Source organism: Ranitomeya variabilis, chromosome 1, assembly GCF_051348905.1.
Source record: "Ranitomeya variabilis isolate aRanVar5 chromosome 1, aRanVar5.hap1, whole genome shotgun sequence".
NCBI classification, from domain to species: domain Eukaryota; kingdom Metazoa; phylum Chordata; class Amphibia; order Anura; family Dendrobatidae; genus Ranitomeya; species Ranitomeya variabilis.
This window is the reverse complement of record NC_135232.1, coordinates 402,436,875-402,455,274: the sequence shown is the minus strand read 5'-3', so window position 1 is coordinate 402,455,274 and position 18,400 is coordinate 402,436,875. Positions and strand designations below refer to the sequence as shown.

The following is an 18,400-nucleotide window of genomic DNA, read 5'->3' as shown; positions in this document are numbered from 1 at the left end:
TCAGAACCCTTACATTCTAGCAGTATTGTTCAGTGATTAGTCAGCTTTTATATGAAATAATGGTTTACAGCTGAAAAGTATCTGACGCTGCAGTTCATCTTTCTGTAAACAAAGACTTATGGCTCATTTATCAGGGAATTTCCAAGCACTTCCTCTTGAAATATTCAATTGCTAAGGAGCTTTCAATAAAGTAACAATGGCTTTTAACACATTCAATTTTACCAACTACAAGCAAAATTGTTATATAGTAACCATCATTTTATTTTTTTCCCCAATAAATCAATAGTACATGTGAAAATAAGAAACTTTGTAATATCATCAAAATCTGCTTCTTTCTCTGCCAGGACTGATTTTTCATTCTCAATTCATAAGGCTGGGTTCACATTACATTATATGCATCCGTTAGACGGACTACGTTACACCTCGGCACAACGCGGTGTAACGTAGTCCGTTAACGCCGCCATTTAGTTCAATGTCGGACGCATCGCTAGCGCACGCCCACAATGGGCGTGTGCTAGCCATGTGCCGTCATTGAGTGACGGACCCCGAGACGCGGGCTGCAGCATTTCCGGATCCGTCACTGCTAGTGCAGATAGAGCTAGCAGATGCTCTATCTGCGCTAGCGATGTGACAAGTCGGCACTTGCGTTAACAGCAGCCCGTTAACGTATGTGTTGAACGGGCTGCTGTTAACGCAGTGTGAACCTGGCCTAAGTGACATCTGTATTTAGTGAAGACATATTTTCCCATTACTAAGATGAAAATGATAGTTGGTTCTCATAAAATTCTATGGACAGGATGAGGGAAGAGCTGGCAACAGACACAAACATTATATTGAAAGTTCTCCTGAAATGACAGCTACATTGTCGACATTTAGTCAGTGACCACATGAATTGCTGGAAAAAGCTTTAAGCCTCGATTCTTCAGATAGTTTTTCCCAGAATTCCGGCAAACTGTTTGAAAAGTAACAATGTTTTTACACAACTTATAGTCTTGCGAACATTTTTGCTTTTTTAGACAAGTGCTCGCAAGCTCCACCTATCGGGCAGAGCTTAGCTGGAGGAATATGGCCAAGTGGGGCCAACAAACTCATCAGAATTTACAATACAAAAGTGGCATAAATTGCCACGCACCAGCTGAACTCATTTAGAGGAGCATGCCTCTTAATGAGGTTGGTGTATCTTACTCCCACATACCCTTCTGTGATGCTAGTTATGCAGACAAGCTGTCAGGCTGGGTAGTCAAGAAATTCAGGGTCAGATACCAAAAGAGTTTGTCATAAACAAAAGGGGGAAGGCAAAGGTGTTGTCAGGTCACAGTATGAGGTCAAAATTCCAGAAAGGTAGCAGATCAAGACAAAGGGGCTAGGCAAAAGGATACTCAGAGGCAAGGTCAGGCAGTAATAGTAATAGATGAGAGACAAAACACTCAGGAACATGACAAACATGCACCACTAAGCTAAGGCTACAGCTGGCAATAATTAGAGGTACTCAGCCAGCTAAATAACCAGGTATAACTCAGAATAGGAAACATCTGTAGGAAACCCAGCACACACCGACACTGATTGGGCAAGTGGACTGTCCTTCAAAACACTGACAGCGCAGCAGGCCCCAGCCTCAAATTGGGCGGCTGAGCTGTCTATCACAATACTGACAGCTCAGCATGCCCCTGCCCCAGATTGGATGGTTGAACTGCTACTCCATAGACTGAGAGAGAGAATCATGACACCTTCACTAAGACTGGCCTGCAAATGCCAGTGTTCATGAATCAGTGTCTGTGTTTAAAATTAATGGCCTAACTTAAGAGAAAAACTGCATAAGGGTATGTTTCCACGGTAAGTAAACGCTGCTTGTTTGACGCTGCAGCGTAAAACAAGCAGCATCCAGATGTTCCAGCATAGTGGAGGGGATTTTATGAAATCCCGTCTCCACTATGCGTGGAAACCCGCACGCGGCGGCCCTGCGACTCCGGACATGCTGCGCGTCTTTTCAGATCGCAGCATGTCCGTACACCTTGCGGGGACGCAGCGTCCCCGCAAGGCATATCACAGGGCCCTATGGCGAGGGGTGCGATGATCCCGGATGTGTACTGTACACATCCGGCACCATCGCGTCCCAGAAAGGGGGCGGGGCTTAGCGCCGAGCGGCTTCGCCGCTGCGGCAATACCGCCGCCCCTCCGGACCGTGGAGCCATACCCTAAGAGAAAAAATTGTCTGCTACACTGTAATTGGTTGTTGTGGGAAAAAAAAGTCAGCTTTGATAAATTAGGTCCAATCACTATCATTGAACTATTCTAAGGATTTTTTTAATTACCACATTAACATAAAGCCATAACAATATTATAGGGGTAATCGGCAATCAGACAGTTTGTAAAATAAATAAAAAAAGCAAGAGTAAATATATAATAATAATAATAATAATAATAATAATAATAATAATAAAAAAGAAAACAAAAAAAAAGACACTGGCAGCCCGAAATCTCTGTTTCTAATGTTACCCCCACGGAAAACGTAATGCATTTCATAATGCTTTTCAGCGATTCTTTGTGGTTGTAATATAAGAAATTAAAAATACACACATATTTCATATTTTCCTATACACTAACCCCCAACATCAGCAAAACAAAAAAAGGAATATAAGCATGACACCAAAATGAAGCCTCATGCATCACGAAGAAAAAGGGAAAACATTTTTGTTAATCTCCAGTCGAGATTTTTTTTAGAGTCGTTAAAATCCCATGTGCAATAAAAATGTGTCTTAAACTGGTAAATGAACTCTTACTGGGGGACAGTGTTGGACTGTTGTGGGAAGTGCTCACCAGTAACTTTGACTCTAGGGGCCCACTGTTCAGCTACATACAAATATTATATTACAATTTTTAACTAATGTACCTTTGCTTCTGCATAATAATAAACTAGGTAGTTTCTTGAATGAATGGCGAGAAGCCGCTGTTGTCTGTACATAATGAATCAAATATATAAGGCCAGCTACTGGTGATGTTAGGAGGTAAGTGCCTTACTCCTGTACAGGGGCCCACTGGGAGATCCACCTCATACCCTATGGGCCAGTCCCATCCTGCTGGAGAAATGAAAAAGAGATGAGATCAGAGGTTTTCTTCTTGCTGCCATTTCAAAGAAGCTCGGCTCTCAACCACCACAGGTCTCCGGTGCTATTATTGTTAATTTAGTACAATTCCAATATAAAGTTTCTTTCTTGGACCCTTTGTGTCTATTTTTATCTCTTTTTGCCCCTCTATGCAACCAGCTTCAAAAAGCTGAACAGGCTGTCCTATACTTATCTGCGAAAATTTCATTTCGCAGCAGAAGACTGCTTTTCTACAGTGCTGCTGACCCATCCCTCTGCTCTTTTGGGTGGTTCCTGATAGAGATAGATTTCAACAGCAGGTTTTGTTGGCTTTTTTCTGCTTTTCTTGCTGTATTTTTGTTGCATTTTTCAGAATTCTAAAGATCATGCAAGCATAAACAATACAAGTGTTTAGGCTACCAATGCAAGATGTATGTGAAACTATAAAACTTTTTTTTTTTTTTTTTTAAATGGCAATTTGATCAAACTATTTAGTGAAAAAATTTTGAAAAAATGTCTGAAAAAAATTGTGACTATTCTAAACAAAAAAATTAATTTGAGTTCATGAAAAAACATGCAATTGCAAATGTAAAAAACAGCAGGGGGAGTTGAATTGTTTAGGTATAGTTAACCTAAAGGCCCTGTCACAATTAGCGATGCTAAAGCGATCCCGACAACGATACGACCTGTCAGGGATCGTTGCTGCGTCGCTATGTGGTCGCTGGTGAGATGTCAAACAGTGAGATCTTCCCAACGACGCAGCAGCGATGCGGCGACCTGTAGCGACCTGTACAACGATGTCACATGGCAGCTATTATGACGATTCAGACCTCGATGAGGGACGTCCTGTGTGACGTTGTAGTCAACGAGGTCGTTGGTAAGGTGTCAAACACAGCGATGTGTGCTACCCAGCGGGACCTCAACGATCAAAAAAAGGTCCAGGCCATTCCGACACGACCAGCGATCTCACAGCAGGGGCCTGGTCGCTGCTACGTGTCAAACATAGCGAGATCGCTACTGAGGTCGCTGTTGCGTCACAAAACTTGTGACTCAGCAGCGATCTCGCTAGCGACCTCGCTTAGTGTGACGGGGGCTTAACACATTGGCAGTGCATTGAGTTGGTCCAGCATTGGTCTATTTCACACATTGGTCAGTCATTATTTACTTTCACACCTTGATAGACAATGAGATGATCGTGCTTTGATTACGTTAACACATATGACCAATTTACTTAAACTGTACTTATCCTAACTGCCATTCTCGTGTGAGGAGACCAAGACATTTTAATTTAAACTTGGGAAAATCACAAAAATAAATGTGTTTCACATCCTGCTGTACTTGCGTTTCTTTTCACTAAAATGCTGCAAAAACTGATGCCAATGTTTTTGCTGCTTTTTTGCACTTACTCATTGCTTTTTTGCACTTACTCATTGCGTTTTCAAAAAAGCAGCTGTTTTTCCATTCACCCAGGAAAAAAAACATGAGATGAGATTTCTGAAATCTCATAGCTTTTGCTGGTACTGTAGAAAGCAGCTTTTTATTTGCATAAAAAAAACCGCAGCAAAAACGCAACAGGAGAACCTAGCCTTCTATTTATTTTGAATTCTAAAATTTGTTTTAGTGGTGATGATCTGTCTCCATGACATCCTTGTGTGTGCAAGGATGGATCTTGACAGGATGGGAGTTTGAATTTTCAGTTGGAAACATAATTCCCAGTTTGGGATTGGATTAAGGTAAAATCTGGACTTCTATTTCTGCCGAGGATAAATTGTTTATGGGGTTTTTTGCAAGGTAGTTCAGGCACCATAAAGGCCATCATATCATAGAACAGTATTTTGGCCAAATCATTGGCGTTACCAATAGTTATGCCAAAAGTTATGCATCCATTATACAATCATTATTATAAAAGATGGGTCTTTATCATAATAGTCAAGACTCTCTGTAAGACAAACTGGCGTATGCGTCTTTGTCTCTCGATCAAAGACCCCAGTATACTCATGTCCATCTACCTGATGACATAGCAAAGCTAGCTGAGCTGTACTATAACAGCTGTCAGGGCAGGGGGTTCTCATCATTAGAGCTGTTATACGGATGGCACCCTCGGGAACTTCTGGATATTGTGAAGGAGACCTGGGAAGCAGAGGTTACAGCCCCACTGAAGCATTATCGAGCATGTGGCCCATATGCAGGACAGAATCGTGAGGGTGATGCTGATCATGAAGGAGAGCCTCCTTCAAGCACAAGAGGCCCATACAAGGGTCTACAATCAGTCGGCGAGGCTGAGACAATTTAGCCCTGGAGACCCGGGGTTGGTGTTGATCCCCACAGTTGAAAATACATTTCTAGAAAAGTGGTCATACAAGGTAGTTGAGAAGCTGAGTGATGTCAACTACAAGGTCCACCAGCCAGGGAGAAGAAAACCATAACGGGTATACCACATCAACCTGGTTAAACTATGGTGAGACAGGGAACCGGTGAAGCTATGTGCCTAGGGGCCAGTCCGGAAGCCAAGGTCGAGGATGTCACAGTGGCAGAGACAATATCATAGACCCGACAGTGCTGAGAACTACTTCACCGGGACTGGTTTTCAAAGTTGCCAAGATACATGCAGGTTGTTGAACCTGAAATCCTAACGTAACCACATGTGTGGGTGAACCAAAAGTTGTATAGAGTCCCTGAAGCCCGCCACAAGGTAATTTCGTGGGATGTAAGGAGAATGTTGAGCCTGGGAGTCATCAAGGAGCCAAAAAGTGGCTGGTCCAGCCCCATTGTCCTTGTGGTAAAGCCTGATAGAGAGCAGCGTTTCTGTAGCGACTACAGGAAGCAAAATAAGGTGTCCAAATTTGACACATATCTGATGCCCCGCGTTGATGAAGTCAATGAGAGGATAGGGTCAGCCAGATACATCACCACCCTGGACCAAACAAAAGAGTATTGGCAAATCCTCCTCTTCCAAAGTGCCAAGGAGGCGACTGATGAAGTTGTGATTGTGACAAAACGTGCATTGGGGCGATGGAGAGCATTCGGACCTGCACCACCAATAGTAAGTAGCCTTTAAATCCTGACAGAGATCAGTAGATAAAGAATATCTTTTTGCTATATGAAGGTATTTAGAAAAAATGTTTGATATTTAAATGTGTATTAATGATTTTATTTATTTTAACACATTTCTCAGAGAAAATCTTTAATAATTTCAGTGCTTCACATAAAATTAAAAAGTATGTTCACCTCCCGCAGCGGCACCACTCCAGACAAGTCGGTACAGCTATTCTCGGCGAGTCATAAGACATTGTTGTGTTACATGACTGCTGCCACCAATCAGCTGCCGTTGATTAGATACAGCCTTTATTATTTTGTCAGCGTGGACGTCCTCTCTGATTGGATATTAATGAGCAGCAACCGATCAGCGGCCACTAATGGTGCTACTGCAGGAGGTGAGTATATATTGTTTTAATTTTCTACGGGACCCCAAAGTGGTTAAGCAGGGGAGGATCTTCGCTAGAAAGCTTTATACGACCACTAAAGTGCTTAAGTCATAAGTCCTATTCACCTAACATATTCTCCTAACAATGAGCATCTGGTTAGAATTTTTCTCATATTAAAGGGCATTCAGTTTTTCAGGATGAATTTGATTAAACAGATGCTCTTGGCCTTTTTATGGATGATCTGGTGGTACTGGCTTTGGGATCTTTGGAACTAATTTTAGCCCCAACCCTAACCCTAACCCTAACCCTAACTTTAGCCCAACTCACTTTAGCCCATCTTTAACCCTATTGGGAAAATGGAAATAAATACATTTTCTTTATTGTATTATTTTTCCCTAACTAAGGGGGTGATAAAGGAGGGGTTCATTTACTATTTTTTTTATTTTGATCACTGTGATAGGGTCTATTACAGTGACCAAAATGAACCAATAGGAAAAATCTTCCTATTGTTGCTGGGTGCCAGCCGGCATATATCAGAGGGCACACAATGCGCCAGCCATTTTCTTACCAGAAGAAGATGCCAGCGGCCATGCGGGAAGCAGGGGGATCCAGGGACACCGGGAGACACTGGTAAGTATCGGGGGGGATCGAAGACCCTATTTCTCTGTCCTCTGATATGTGATCACATCAGAGGACAGAGAAATTAAAAGGCAAATCGCGTTTTTTTGCGGTTGCCGTTATACGGTTAATAACGGTGATCGCAACCTGGGGGTCTGTAAAAACCAACCCAAATCATGCTCTTTGGGGTCTCGGCTACCCCTGGCAGCCAAGACTCCAGAGAAAATCCGACTTTGTGGGGTGCTATACACTTTTTCCACAACGCCGTTAATTAACAGCGCTATGGTTTAAGTACCCTTAACTACCACCGTTAAAAGGCGTATCGGCGGTCGTTAAGGAGGTAAGGCTAGGCACATGAGAGAGAGTGATAATGATATTGCAGAATCTCTATCACATTATCTGGTTTGGGATTAACCACAGTGGTTTTGAGGAAATCTGTGGTGGCAAAAGACCTGGAAGGCCTATTCATCTTTGTGGGTACATTGGTGTTAGTATTGTAATAGTAGTATGATGTTCACTTTTCTCTGAATTTTGTGGTTTATTTGTTTCAAGGAGAAGTTTTCTTATAGTCACGCAAACAAAGTTTCGGCTGGGATTGCATTTTTTCAAAGATAGTTTGACATGACTCCAATAAATAAATAGTTTATTTCAGGTTAAACAGATTTTGAAGGGTTGTTGGAAGGATAATTGTTTTGTGGATAACCACCGCCCTACCTCTTTTGCATTAGTGCAGCATTTGGTTGAGGCTTGTTCAGTGGTGTGTTACCCTATTTTTATGAATGCCATTTATTTATTTTTACCTGAGCTTGTAGCTAGTGATGGGCGAGCACTAAAATGCTCGGGTGTTCGTTGCTTGGGTTGAGGAAACTGGAATACTCGGGTACTTGAGCAACGAGCCCAATATAAGCCTATGGGAAACCCGAGTATTTTTACTGCCCCCCCCCCCCCCCAGGGAGTCCTTTTAAGGTCTAAAAACATCTGAAAATGATGGAAACACTGCTCAAATGACATGGGAACATAATGGGGAATGCCCCTGGAAGCATTTCTGACTCCTAGGTCACAGCTGTAAGCAATGTTGTCAGAGTTTCACACCATTTTTACAGGTGCACCAGAAAACATACAAAAACGAAACCAAAATAGATTTTGCTGGGAAATATGTTAAGGTACATCCTTTCCAGGGTAATGACTTGTATATAAGGCAAAATAATTAACCCCAAACCAAAATGTTCCTCCGCCACTAGGGATATGTTCACAAGCAGCGTTTTTGATGTGTTTTTCAACTTTAACATTGCCTTCAACCAATACAAATGCATTCACTGGGAAATGTCATTGTAACATTTAACAACTCTAACCATGTGTTGTGTGACACATAAGGAGTGTCATTTAGCCTCTTTCCCCTGATGACGCCAGGTTACTGGTGAAACATGTCGGGGAGGCTTTAGATTTTTAAGTTACATCGATTATATTTGCGTGGATACGCTAAAAGGAAATAGGTAGCAGCCGCACCATGAAATTCTCATAAACCACAATACAGGGCAAAGCCTAAATATAAGGAGATGAGCATTAGGACTATAGTGTCATGTCGGACACTGTTCAGACCAGGTCGTCCGACAGACAGCGGTAATTCCGCTTTTGTCCACTATGCGCTCATTGGCGTCGGCTAGATTTTATCTAGCTGGTCCGGGGTTAATTTACCTGGTGCTCGGATTGGAAGCTGTGCCATGCCCACTGCCTTTAAATAGTTCTCCTGAACATTGGGCATCGCCGATTATAGCTTCTGTCTTGTGCATGGTTATCTCGGTCTGGAGTGGTGAGCTAAGTAGTTGGAGTATTGTTGCTGGTGGTGTATTTCCCTTTGTCTTATTTTCTCCTTCCCATATTTGTATTTGTTTTGCCCTTTGCATTTATAGTGTATTCCTGAGTGACTGCGGCGTGGTGCTTATTTTTCCGTTATCCTTGTCTGTGCTAACTGTGGGTATTGGAGTGTGGTCTCTTCACTGGTGGGGGGGTGGTGGTTTCAGCCTAGGGTTGAAACAGGAGATAGGGCGAGGGTGGAGGCCCAGACATGCACACCATCAGTGTTTCCCTAGTCTGAGGGAAATCGCAGGGGCCCGTGTTATTAGCTCTTTCCTACCTAGGTCTCCCGTGACATATAGTCAGTAAGGAATTTATTTTTTTGATCTACTCCTTGTGCACATATACCTTTGTTAGGATTTTAAACAATTATTTCTTAGTAAACTCGCTCATCACTAATTGTAACTAATGTAGACCAAACTTTTAGGGATCCTGCTATAAACGAAGAATATGATGTGGTTTGTTCATTCATGAAAATAAAGGAACCTGATCATCTGCTCCTTTCTTGAACCTGTGGCATTTCTGATAATCTTGTTTTAAGCATAATGTTTTATTGCATTAAAATTTAATCCAGGGATTCTTGAGCCAACAGAGAGAATTATCCTGCAGCCCATGCTCTACATCAGAGGTGTCAAACTGCATTCCTCGAGGGCCGCCAACAGGTCATGTTTTCAGGATTTCCTTGTATTGCACAGGTGATAATTTAATCACCTGCACAGAATGATTCCAGCACCTTGTGGAATGCTAAAGAAATCCTGAAAACATGACCTGTTGGCGGCCCTCGAGGAATGCAGTTTGACACCTCTGCTCTACATGTAAACTCCCTAATTTCGCATAAGAGATGCAAGTTTTCCATTGCAGATCTTTTCATTGTTCTCATACTATTTAGACAGCTCGTCTTGGAGATAAATAATGCAAATAAAATGTTATAAGCATTTTGCTATAAACATGTTTGAAATGCTAAACCCCAGTTGCATAATAACACAGAAGTGGTTTAGTGGCCCAAACCTTAACAAATTCATCTAGTAGTGGGATTGTTTTTAGAAATGAAGGTAGTGGTAAGGCTGGGGTCACACTTGGCGTAAGACAATACGCCACGTATTATACGTCCGTACTACGGCCGTAATACGGAGAAATGTTCCCAAAATATTGATCCGTAGTCAGGGTGTGTCAGCGTATTTTGCGCATGGCATCCTCCGTATGTAATCCGTATGGCATCCGTACTGCGAGATTTTCGCGCAGGCTTGCAAATCCGACATCTAATGGATTTATGTGCTCAAATGTTCGGGAAAACATATATACAGTATATATATATATATATATATATATATATATATATATATATATATATATATATATATATATATATATATATATATATATATGTCATTGAGACACATATATATATATTCTGTATTTAGATTTCATTCAGCGCGATATCTGTGAACAGCCGGTAATTCAATTGCCGGCTTTTCATTTCTCCTGCACAAACCCGACAGGATATGAGACATGGTTTACATACAGTAAACCATCTCATATCCCCATTTTTTTTGCATATTCCACACTACTAATGTTAGTAGTGTGTATGTGCAAAATTTCAGCGCTGTAGCTGCTAAAATAAAGGGTTAAATGGCGGAAAAAATTGGCGTGGGCTCCTGCGCAATTTTCTCCGCCAGAATGGTAAAGCCAGTGACTGACGGCAGATATTAATAGCCGGGAGAGGGTCCATGGTTATTGGCCCCCCCGTGGCTAAAAACATCTGCCCCCAGCCACCCCAGAAAAGGCACATCTGGAAGATGCGCCTATTCTGGCACTTGGCCACTCTCTTCCCACTCCCTGTAGCGGTGGGATATGGGGTAATGAAGGGTTAATGCCACCTTGTTATTGTAAGGTGACATTAAGCCAGATTAATAATGGAGAGGCGTCAATTATGACACCTATCCATTATTAATCCAATTGTTTGAAAGGGTTAAAAAACACACACACACATGATTTAAAAGTATTTTAATGAAATAAACACAGCGGTTGTTTTAATAATTTATTGCTCTCTCAATCCATTTGCAGGCCCTCGCTTGGCAAAATAATAAACGCACAAGATACATACCCTCAGCTGAACCGTCACGTCCCACGAGGTAATCCATCTGAAGGGGTTAAAATATTTTACAGGCAGGAGCCCTGCTAATGCAGCTGTGTGCTCGTGCTTGTAATTCCCCGGCGAATGAATGAAATGTAGGTCATTGACCTACATTTCCTTCAGTCGCGGTGATGCGCCCCCTGGTGGATGTCCTCATATGACCTGGAGCGTGGGAAAAAGTTCCCAGGCTGCAGTTCATGAGAACATCCAGCAGGGGCGCATCACCGTGACTCAATGTAAGTACAGATCCAGCTTTCCTTTCAGCACCCGGGGATTACAGGCACGAGCGAGTGGTTTATCGCAGCTCGTGCCTGTAATATTAGTTAACCCCTTCAGATGGATTACCTCGTTGGACGTGATAGGACATCAGAAGGTATGTATCTTGTGCGTTTATTGTTTTGCCAAGCGAGGGCCTGCAAATGGATTGAGAGAGCAATAAATTATTAAAACAACCGCTGTGTTTATTTCATTAAAATACTTTTAAATCATGTGTGTGTGTTTTTTAACCCTTTCAAACAATTGGATTAATAATGGATAGGTGTCATAATTGACGCTTCTCCATTATTAATCTGGCTTAATGTCACCTTACAATAGCAAGGTGGCATTAACCCTTCATTACCCCATATCCCACCGCTACAGGGAGTGGGAAGAGAGTGGCCAAGTGCCAGAATAGGCGCATCTTCCAGATGTGCCTTTTCTGGGGTGGCTGGGGGCAGATGTTTGTAGCCAGGGGGGGCCAATAACCATGGACCCTCTCCTGGCTATTAATATCTGCCGTCAGTCACTGGCTTTACCATTCTGGCGGAGAAAATTGCGCGGGAGCCCACGCCAATTTTTTCCGCCATTTAACCCTTTATTTTAGCAGCTACAGCGCTGAAATTTTGCACATACACACTACTAACATTAGTAGTGTGGAATATGCAAAAAAAAAGGGGATATGAGATGGTTTACTGTATGAAAACCATGTCTCATATCATGTCGGGTTTGTGAAGGAGAAATGAAAAGCCGGCAATTGAATTACCGACTTTTCACTAACACCGCTGCGTATTTCTTGCAAGTCACACTGCTGGTCCGTGTGGAATCCGTATTTTTCTCACCCCCATAGACTTTCATTGGCGATTTTTTTGCGCAATACGCTGACAAACGCAGCATGCTGCGATTTTGTACGGCCGTAGAAAGCTGTATAATATGGATCCGTAATATACGGCTGATAGGAGCAGCCCCATTGAGAATAATTGTGCCGTATGTAATGCGAGTTTTACGGACGTAGTTTCTGCGCTCTTACGTCCGTAAAACACGCATGTGTGACCCCGGCCTATGACTGTAAGTGCTTTGGGTTCAAATCCCACCAAGGACAACATCTGTCAGGAGTTTGTATGTTCTCCCCGTGTTTGCGTGGGTTTCCTTCAGGTTCTCTGATTTCCTCCCACACCAAAGATATACGGATAGGGAATTTAGATTGTGAGCCCCAATGGGGACAGTGCTGATATGTAAAGTGCTGTGGAATGTGATGGTGCTATGTATAAGCAATGCATAATAAATAAATAATGTGCCAGTCACAGCAAATCCAATGAAGAAGCCATATTCAAATTGGGCTGCAAATGAAATGGGAAAGTGTCTGTGCACCTGGACTGTTTCCCCCCCCCCCCCCCCCCGATACACGTCCAGACTGATATGCACATTGTATTTACTCTATATTTCTCATGACTGACACATTTAATCTCTACAAGAAGGTAAAATGTTGATTGGAATTAAGCATCTAAACAGCTATACCACTACTTCCATATGAATAAAATGCACTGACAGGTTCCATTTCATTGACAATTTAGGTGTAAATTGCTGTTGGCTCAAATAAACAACCTCGGACAGACTTGGCCCAAGCCAATGGCAGAGTAAATACAGTAGAGTTAGGCTAGTTTCACACATCAGTTTTTTCGCGCCATGCCGAATCCGGCATCGCGCCGCAGTGCCGGATCCGGCGTAATTCGTGAAAACCAGATGGGACGGATCCTTTTTCTGCCAGATCCAATGTCCGGATCCGGCAGAAAACGGGATCCATTCCATCCGGTTGGCATCCGTTTCATCCGGTTTTCCATCCGGTTTTTGACGGATCCGGTTTTTAAGAACGCCCCTGGGAGGCTCCAAAATATGATTGGCCCCCTCAAAACTATATATACAGTCTTCCTACAGCCCATCAGTCACAGGTTGGAGAAGAGCAAGTGTTTGGAGAGAAAGATGGATATCATTATTGCGAAGATTCTGCAGAACAATGTGGATTTCATTGTGGAGGCGAATCGCTTGAAAGCAATTGTTCTGGAGAAGGAGCGACAATGCATCATGCGTCTGTGCTGACGCCATTTGTGGATCCACCCCATCACCGCACAGAGAATGACACGTGGGGTGGTTCCTACACTGCACATGGAGCTGCGAGGAGACCCAGAGAAATTTTTCTCATGTGTGCAGATGAAAGCAGAGAACTTTGATCTATTGGTGGATTGAATTGAACATCTCATCCAAAGGAGTGATACGTATTGCCAATTCTCTATTTCACCGGCCGAGCGTCTGATGGTCACTCTTCGGTAAGCCATTTTTATTGTATATACTCCTGTAGTACACTGTAATAGATTGTAATTTGATTTTGTAGTAATTTCTGCCTTGCTTTTGATCATAGATTCCTAGCTACTGGAGAATCCCTTTCGTCACTACATTTCCAGTTCAGACTGGGAATTTCCACCATCTCCGGAATTGTAAGGCACACTTGCCATGCACTTTGGGACTCTTTGCACGATGAATTTATACCACATCCCACAAAGGAGATTTAGTTGGAAGTAGCCGAGAAATTCCAGCAAGTGTGTCAGTTTCCCAATTGCTTGGGAGCGGTGGACGGGAAACATATCCGTATCGTTAAACCGGCTGGTTCGGGATCAGAATATTTTAACTATAAAAATTACTTTTCCATTGTGCTGATGGCCATCGCCGATGCGGAGTACAAATTTGTAGCGGTGGATATTGGGGCGTATGGCCGCTCAAATAATTCCCAAGTTTTCAAACTGTCTGCAAAGGGGCGTCATTTGTATGGAAACACCTTTCAATTCCCCCCTACAAGACCACTGCCTCAAACCTCTGGGCCACCAATGCCTGTTGGGGATGAAGCCTTCCAGCTGTCAGAACATCTGCTGGAACCCTACTCCAGCCGTGGATTAACCAAAACTAAAAGGATTTTTAACTACCGCCTCACACGTGCACGGAGAATGGTGGAGTGCGCTTTTGGGATTTTGACCGCCAAATGGAGAGTTCTACTGACATCTATAAACTTGAAGACAGACACTGTTGACGAGGTGGTGAAAGCTTGTGTTGTCCTGCACAATTATGTGATATCCAAGGAACAGATTTCCATTGAGGACCACTCTGAAGAAACCACCTTGGCTGATTATAACAACATTACGTATAGAAGTTCTGTGACAGTTTCCCAAATTAGGGACCAATTCGCAGAATACTTTATGTCACCAGAAGGAAGAATAGACTGGCAGGATGAGAGAGTTTGAACAATTTGTCTTTGACCTTGTACCCGTATTTTACCCTATTGTACCCAAGTTGTGTACCTGTTTGGGTTCTACCCAAAGTATATTAGCTTCTTTTACCCAAGTTGTGTACCTCTTTGGGTTCTACCCAAAGTATATTACCTTCCTTTACCCAAGTTGTGTACCTGTTTGGGTTCTACCCAAAGTATTTTACCTTCTTTTACCCAAGTTGTGTACCTGTTTGGGTTCTACCCAAAGTATTTTACCTCTAACCAATAAACCTTGTTTAAACCAAGTGTTAACTATACCTTATAAAGAAAATACAAATTTGCTTTAAAAACACAGTTTTTTTACAATTTTTTTTAACAAAACAAAAACGCCAAAAACTTAGAGGTTTGAATAAGTCAGGGTGGAGATAGTGCTGGAGGGGCTGTCAGATAGGGACACTTCGACAGTGGGAGTGTGGAGAGAGGAATGTGGTGGTGGTGGGGAAGGATCAATAGGTAGTGGTGAAGGGGTGGAGAAAGCAAGTGAACGGGTGGACAGGAAAAAGGGAGCTGGGTTAGGAATTTGGTATGATGGAGGGGTGTAGCTGATTGTTTGGGAGGATATATATATATATATGTGTGTCCTGGGGGCAGGCCTATAGGTTCTGAGCACACTCAGATTAAAAAATGGGATCAGGCCGCCGGATCTGCTTTTTTCCGGATCTGGTGCATTCCGGCGTCCATAGACATGCATTGTAGCGAAAAGCCGCAAGAGCCGGATCTGGCCCTTACGGCTTTTTCACCGCAGACAAAAAACGTTACAGTAGACGTTTTTTCCTGATGCCGGAATCAAATTTTCGCTGGATCCGGAAAAAAACGGAAGGAACGCTGGGCCATGAGGCGCAATCCAGCGCTAATACAAGTCAATGGGGAAAAAACGGTTCCGGTTTTTATTTTCGCCGGTTCAGTTTTTTCACAAAAGAGCCATAATCAGCCAGAATGAAAAAACCTGATGTGTGAAAGTAGCCTAAATTCCGTCTTGCTTTTAACCTTTACCTCTCTACAAGGATCAGAACACATGACTATTATGAAAAAGATTGTGACTGGAGCAATCAAAAGCACCAGCCATATGACTAAAAGACATGGTCTGCTATGCAATTGTCTAATGAGAAAAAGTGTTTTTTTCGACATGAATAATGGGACACTTTGCTTGAGATCACCATGTTAGTAATGCACAAAGAATCGACAAATGACAAGACAGATTCCCTTTAAAATGGGCCCCTCCTGGGTTGAATCCATGGAGTAGCTGTTGGCTGTAGGAGCGAGCCTGAGGTAAGAGTAGTAAAACTACTGGATGGACAAAACCAGAAGATAAAAGTGTAGTCCAATGAAAAGCCGACGATCAGATAGCAGGAGATCAGTCCAAATCAAAGTCAGACAAGCTGAAATCAAAGTCAGTAAGTTTTACAGAGCAAACAGGGTCTGGCTCGGTCTGGGTCAGATACAAGAGACACCAGAGATGAATAAATATACTAGACAATAGCCAGTCTGCGGGGAGTATAAATAGGGAGTAGTACTACTACCCATGGGCCACAGCAAGGAGTTTATTACAACAGTCTCACCACCACAAGTCACAGGCACACCAGTACTCTTAGCTGAAGAGCGCCCATGCCACCCAGTGATGCCGGCAATGTTGCCTCCTTTATCACTAGTGCCACCTGTAGAGTGAATGTGGCAGCGCTTGGATGTGAATGTGACGGACTCAACTGTAGCAGGTCCAGATAAGGATGCAGCTTTAGGTATCAGATTATAAAGCGACTCTGTCAGCATAGTGACTGTTCAAACCAGCGTAGGTGCTTCACGACGAGGCCAATCATTTACATACACCTTAAACACACCTTCCCATCTGCTTCATTTCCTAGATCTCTACCCTTTTCTGGCCTCATGCAACCAGAGCTGTCATTTTTAGAAGAGGGGGATGGAGACTGAGGGACAACAAGTAGATGGGAAGGTGTATGTTCAAAGTAAGTCCCACAGCTCGGTGCTTCATCACGTAGCCAATCATTTACAGAATCCCTTTAAATCTCATAACAAGTTATTAAATATCTTTTGTACATTTAGCTGCATAGTTGAATATAGGGGCATATTTATCAGTACTGTCTAATCCTTAGCCAGTGTAGGCTGACACAAGTCTTAAAATGCAGCAGATTTATCATAGCGGTTCATGCTGTTTAATAAATCTGGTGTATTTTAAGACTGTCCCCTCTAGTTTTACCCCACCCATTGATGGCTTACTTTATGTCATAAATTATGTCAAAGTTTTGGTCCATTTTTTGGTGCATGGTTAGTCCATTCCCTTAGCCAGTAAATCATGTGCCTTTTCAGCAAGGCTACATCTTTTGGGGGACAAGGTGAAAAAACTGTCTAAAACACAAAAGCATAAAAACAACACCACCTGCCTTTCTTGGCTTGCACCATATTTATTAAGTCATTTAGCCTGAAAAACCTGCCCCATAATATCCCTGCAGATATTCTGCATTGTTTCACATAGTAATAGATCAACAAGCCAGATTGGTCCCTCAGGAACTGTCTGACTGTTAGTAACAACATCATCAATAATACAATTCTCTGTTTTCTCCATCCATTCTCTCTCCTCCTAATAATGCCGAGCCATATAGTAGAACAATCTTACCTGACGCTGCTCCCTCACTGCACAAGGCACCGAGATTTCTTCTAGAGCTTTCATTTTCATTTTCCTTCTAGCTCTCAGCTGTGTGATGACAACATCAGTCATGGGTGACTATTTCACACTGGGGCTCAGTTTTCCCAAGAGCTGTTTCCCAAGAGCTGCACAGTCAGACTCACTGCACATGTAATTCCCCAAAGTTCCAAAGTTAGGGATTGCATGATGGTTTTGAAAATGTTATGTGCTTTAGAACTGCCTCCTTAATCTGTCATTTTTATGCATGGATATTCACTAAATTCTCTATTATTGTGCGTGTTACTTTAAGAAGTGTCAGCACTTCACACACTATAGAGTTCACAGCACTAGGTAATAAAAGGAGTCAGGTGCTGCTACCTCACCTGAGAGCAGTGTAATAAAGGAACAGAGGTGCAGCAGATTTGATACAGAGTTTTCTCTGCTGTAGATGTAGCAGAGCTGAAATGCTAACCCCACACACACCACTGATTAGCAGCATTCTATGTATAGTGACAGTAACTGCTAAACAGTGGTGTGGATGTGGTTGGACCTGGAGGCACACTGGTGAGTCGCCCACTAGGGCAATGGGGATGCTCAGTACCGGGTCCGGTCGCTATTAGAGGGGATGTCATGGTGGCTGCGACCCGGTCCGCGGCCCTGGGATTCACTATAAAAGGGAACGGTCTTTAAAGGGATAAAGTCTGTCGTGACGCCACCTGTGGTGTTCATTCAATAGGGGGACCGACGCTGCTTTAAAGGGGTCCTCTGGGGGATGTTGTTGCAGCAATGATGGTGACGCTTCCCACAGGTGAAGCGGGGTCCCCAGGGGTCCTAGAGTGTATGGTGATGATGGTGTTTGCCGGTCAATGAGTAAAGGACACAAGTTGTAGAGTCTTTACCTGGTTTACTGTAGTTGGCAGGCCACAGTCCATGATACCAACAACAGGTACATTAGGAGTCCAGGCAGCCTGGAAACAAGTGAAATCCCCTTGGCAAGTCAGGTTGGGAGCCTTCCACTGTGCGCTTGCTATAGTCCCTTGCTGTCTGTAATGTCCTAACAAGGTCCTGGTTCTTTCC

General features: G+C 43.0%; 1 protein-coding gene across 2 annotated transcripts in view; it reads right to left on the bottom strand.

The window, feature by feature from the left end:
* The window catches only part of LOC143804222 (programmed cell death 1 ligand 2-like), a 169,129-nt gene extending 151,784 nt beyond the window's left edge, over positions 1-17,345 (bottom strand). Inside the window, exon 1 of one of the 2 annotated variants that reach the window (XM_077283350.1) lies at positions 17,315-17,345. The gene's annotated coding sequence lies outside the window, so the exon portion shown is untranslated. Of the gene's footprint in view, positions 1-2,890; positions 2,980-17,314 lie in introns of those variants that run through there. The other variant, XM_077282535.1, reaches the window with a different exon arrangement.
* Positions 17,346-18,400: the final 1,055 nt, after the last annotated feature.